At 48.8% G+C, this 3,988-nt stretch overlaps 1 pseudogene; it reads right to left on the bottom strand.

Moving 5' to 3' along the window:
- Positions 1-2,412: 2,412 nt before the first annotated feature.
- Positions 2,413-3,988, bottom strand: part of LOC102770677 — a 40,243-nt pseudogene continuing 38,667 nt past the window's right edge.

Below are 3,988 nucleotides of genomic sequence, written 5' to 3'. Positions count from 1 at the left end.
TTGCTGGGCCATATGGTAACTCTATTCATAATGTTTTGAAAAACCTCTATACTGTTTTCCATAGTAGGTGTACTCATTTACATTCCCACCAGCAGTAACTAAGGGTTCCTTTTTCTTCACAACCTCTCCAACACTTGTTATTTCTTGTTTTGTTGATAATAGCCATTGTAACAGGTGTGAGGTGGTATTTCATTGTGATTTTGCTTTGCATTTCACTAATAACTAGTGAAATTGAACATCTTTTCATGTATCTATTGGCCTTTTGTATGTCTTCTGGGGGGAAGCGTTTGTTTAGGTCCTCTACCCATTTTTAAATCTGTTTGTTTTGTTGTTGAGTTGTATGAGTTCTTTTTCTTTTTTTTTTTTTTAAATATATTTTATTGATTTTTTACAGAGAGGAAGGGAGAAGGATAGAGAGAAACATCGATCAGATGCCTCCTGCACACCCCCTACTGGGGATGTGCCCGCAACCATGGCACATGCCCTTGACTGGAATCGAACCTGGGACCCTTCCGTCCGCAGGACGATGCTCTATCCACTGAGCCAAACCAGCTAGGGCTGTATGAGTTCTTTACATGTTTTGAATATTAGCCCCTTATTGGAGGTGTTGTTTACACATATCTTCTACCATTTTGTTGGTTGTCTTTTGTTTTTGTTTGTTTGCTTTTTGCTGTGCAGAAGCTTTTTAGTTTGATATAGTCCCATTTATTTATTTTTACTTTTAGTTCCTTTGACTTTGGAGGCAGATTTGTAAAATCCTCTCTAAGACCAAGGTCCACGAGTTTGTTTATTAATTTGAGAGAGAGAGAGAGAGAGAGAGAGAGAGATAAATTTGTTGTTACACTTATTTATGTCTCCATTGGTTGGTTTTTGCATGTGCCTTGACCAGGGATTGAACCCACAACGTTGGTGTATGGGGACAACACATTCTAACCAACTGAGCTACTGGCCAGAGCTCAAAGTCCATAAGTTTTGTACCTATTTTTCTTCTATGTATTTTATTGTTTCAGGTCTTATATTTAGCTCTTTGGTCCAATTTGAGTTCATTCTTGTGATTGATGACAGATAGCAATATAGTTTTATAGTTTCATTCTTTTGCATTTGGCTTTCCAACTTTCTCAACAATATTTATTAAACAGGCTTTCTTTTCTCTGTTGTATGTTTTCTTTAAAGAAAAAATAATATTTATTTGTAATATAAACAAAGTCCCGTCACTAGCTGGGGATGTGTGTGTGTGTGTGTGTATACATCTATGTAGAGACACAAATTTTTCTTCATCAGATCATAAAGCAAAACTGGCCCCTCTTGGCATACTCTCATTTACACAAATCTGATGCATCTTTCTGGGTTTTTCTCTTTAAAAGTAAAAAAGAGAGAGAAAGAGAACCATGTACAGCATGGAAGCTTTTTGGCAATTTCTCGACTGTGGCAAGATTTGAATCTGCTGCCTTGAAGAATCCCTTGAAAACAACCGCAGAGAGGTAAGATGCAGTAGGGCAGAAGGGCCACGGGGCCTTGGTCCCGCTCAGGGACCTGGCCGCTGGCTCCCTGCCCTGGCCCCACGTGGTCCGGACACCCGGTAGAATTGAGGCTGGAGAAGGAACAAAACTGGAGAGGCAAAGGAATCGTGGCTTTGTTCTGTGGATAGTGGGGGTGGGGCTGGAGGACAGAGCCCTGTACCCCTTTCACCGTCCACCCACCCTCGCCCCTCTGCGCCTGCCTGGGATGGAAATGGGATGGGTACGAGGTGCCTGGTCGCAGAAGGCATGGGCAAGAAGAGCGCTGGGCAGGCTTCACTGGACAAAGGGGCTGGGAGTGGCAGCTGACCCAAAGCAACAGCCAGGGTGAGGGACAGACACTTGGGAGGCAAGGCGGGGCCCCTACCCCCTGAGCTTCCCCCAGCCATTGGGCCTCCACTGTTACTACCAAACAGAGAGAGAAAGAGACAGAAGTAGTCGGTTGGTAGAGAAAAGGCCTGGGTCCAGGCCCTCCCAGGGGCCGAGCCCAGAGGGCTGATGCTACTGCCTGTGCCCAGGCCATCCCCTCCCACCCTTCCCCACCAGCAGGACAGCCGCAGGGCCTCTGTGTACTGTTGTGGTTAGTCTGAGGGACCACCTGAGGGATGGGAGGGAGGGCAGAGACCACTGGCCCAGCCCCATCGCAATGGGCAGCTGTCATCAGACCAGTGCAGGGCCATGGGGGTGGGGCCGGGGTGGGGGACGTGGGCACAACAGGGTCCCCCCTTTGAGAAGTGCCCGCCGCAGAAACAGGTGTCACACATGTGCAAAATGCATTTGGTCAAGATCAATACGGGTTCCTCTTTTCCATTAAAAAAAGAAAACAAGAAACCAATAACGGCATTTGGAAATAGAAAGAAAAACAAAACTGAGAACATTTCTCTCTCTTCTCTCGCAGGATCAAGAAAGGGATGAAATATTGGTTTATATAATCCACTGCTGCATGTGGCCTGAAAATAACACTTTTCATTAAAAAAGAAAAGTCAAGAAGACGTGTCCTCATGGTGCCCTGGGGGCTGGGGTTTACCTGCCAAAGTAAACAGTAAACTCGTCCGTGGTGTCTTTAAAAACGCCGAACTGGCTGGGCCATTCTCAGGAAGAAGCCCGTCTGACTCCGCAGCCCTGAGTCTGAGGCAGGGCCCCTCTGGAGTCCTGCACCGGGAGTGCTGCTGGGCTCTGTCCCCCGGATGGTGAGGGGCTCAGCACCATCGGCCTGGCCTCTGGCCACAGGCGATATCCGGGTTGCTTGGGCTCCCTGGGGCGGCTGGCACCCTGCCCACCGGTGCCCGGCCTCACGTGGACTCCAGGGTGTTGAGTTGGAACAGGCTGTGGTTGGTGGGCGTGGAGAAGTAGAGCTGCTCGCCGGGTGTGTGGTTGACGCACAGGCTGCTCAGTCAGCCCCAGCGTCCGCTCAATGTCCAGCAGCTGCCCCATGAGTCTGAAGTTGGGTGAGATGTTGGACTTTTTCCTCTTGACGAAGTCGTAGGCGTCGTTGAGGGACAGGTTCATCTTCTGCATCAGGTAGGCCACAGTGACCGTCACCGAGCGGCTGATGCCCGCCAGACAGCGCACCAGGATGCCACTCCTCTTGGAGCGCCTCCTGGGTGAAGCTGATGGCCTCGGGGAAGAACTGGAGAGGTTCTGGCTCCGGTGGTCAGAGGTGGGATCTGCTTGTAAAGGGTGTCCCAAAATTCACGCAAGAAGTAATTTTGATAGAAAACACAGGTTTATAATAAAAAAATTGTAAATTTTTTATTGATTCATAAAGTATACCGTATAGGGTTATGTATGGAATAGCATATCGGGTAAATGGCTTCCACGGCTATCCTGGCACAACCATTCTTCTTCGAAAATGCGGCTGCTCAGGCAATAACAGTTAATGGTGCTCGCTATCGCGACATGATAATCCAGTTTTTTTGTGACTAAATTGCACAAAGCCATGGAGGCCATTTACCCGATATGCTATTCCATACATAACCCTATACTGTATACTTTATGAGTCAATAAAAGTTTACAATTTTTAATTATAAACTTGTGTTTTCTATCAAAGTTACTTCTTGCATGAACTTTGGGACACCCTTTAGGTGAACTCGCAGCCGTGCTCGAAGGCGTTGGCAGGTTGGGCATGAGGTTGAGGATGTACTTGATGCTGTCCTTGCCGAGCAGGTCCAGGTTGGTGGAGTCCTTGGCGAAGCCGAGGTAGAGGTAGGGCAGGATCTGGACGGGGAAGGCCGGTTGGCTGGACGCCACAGGACTGCCGTCCGACTCGGTGGCACTGCTGGGCAGCTCTCGGTCCAACTCCCCGTCCGAGCAATCAGAGCTGATGCGCAGGCCCCCAGGCCCAGCATGGAGGCGGGTGGCGAGCTGCTGGGTGGGTGGCGAGCTGTCCACGTTGGTCTCGCAGCGCTCCGAGTACTCTGTCTGGAACTTGTTGAAACCACCTTGGAGGTAGTCGGACTGGCAGCCGTTGT

The sequence above is a fragment of the Myotis davidii genome, unplaced genomic scaffold, assembly GCF_000327345.1.
Source record: "Myotis davidii unplaced genomic scaffold, ASM32734v1 scaffold681, whole genome shotgun sequence".
NCBI lineage: Eukaryota > Metazoa > Chordata > Mammalia > Chiroptera > Vespertilionidae > Myotis > Myotis davidii.
Note: the sequence above shows the minus strand (reverse complement) of the source record. Positions and strands in the feature narration are given on the sequence as shown.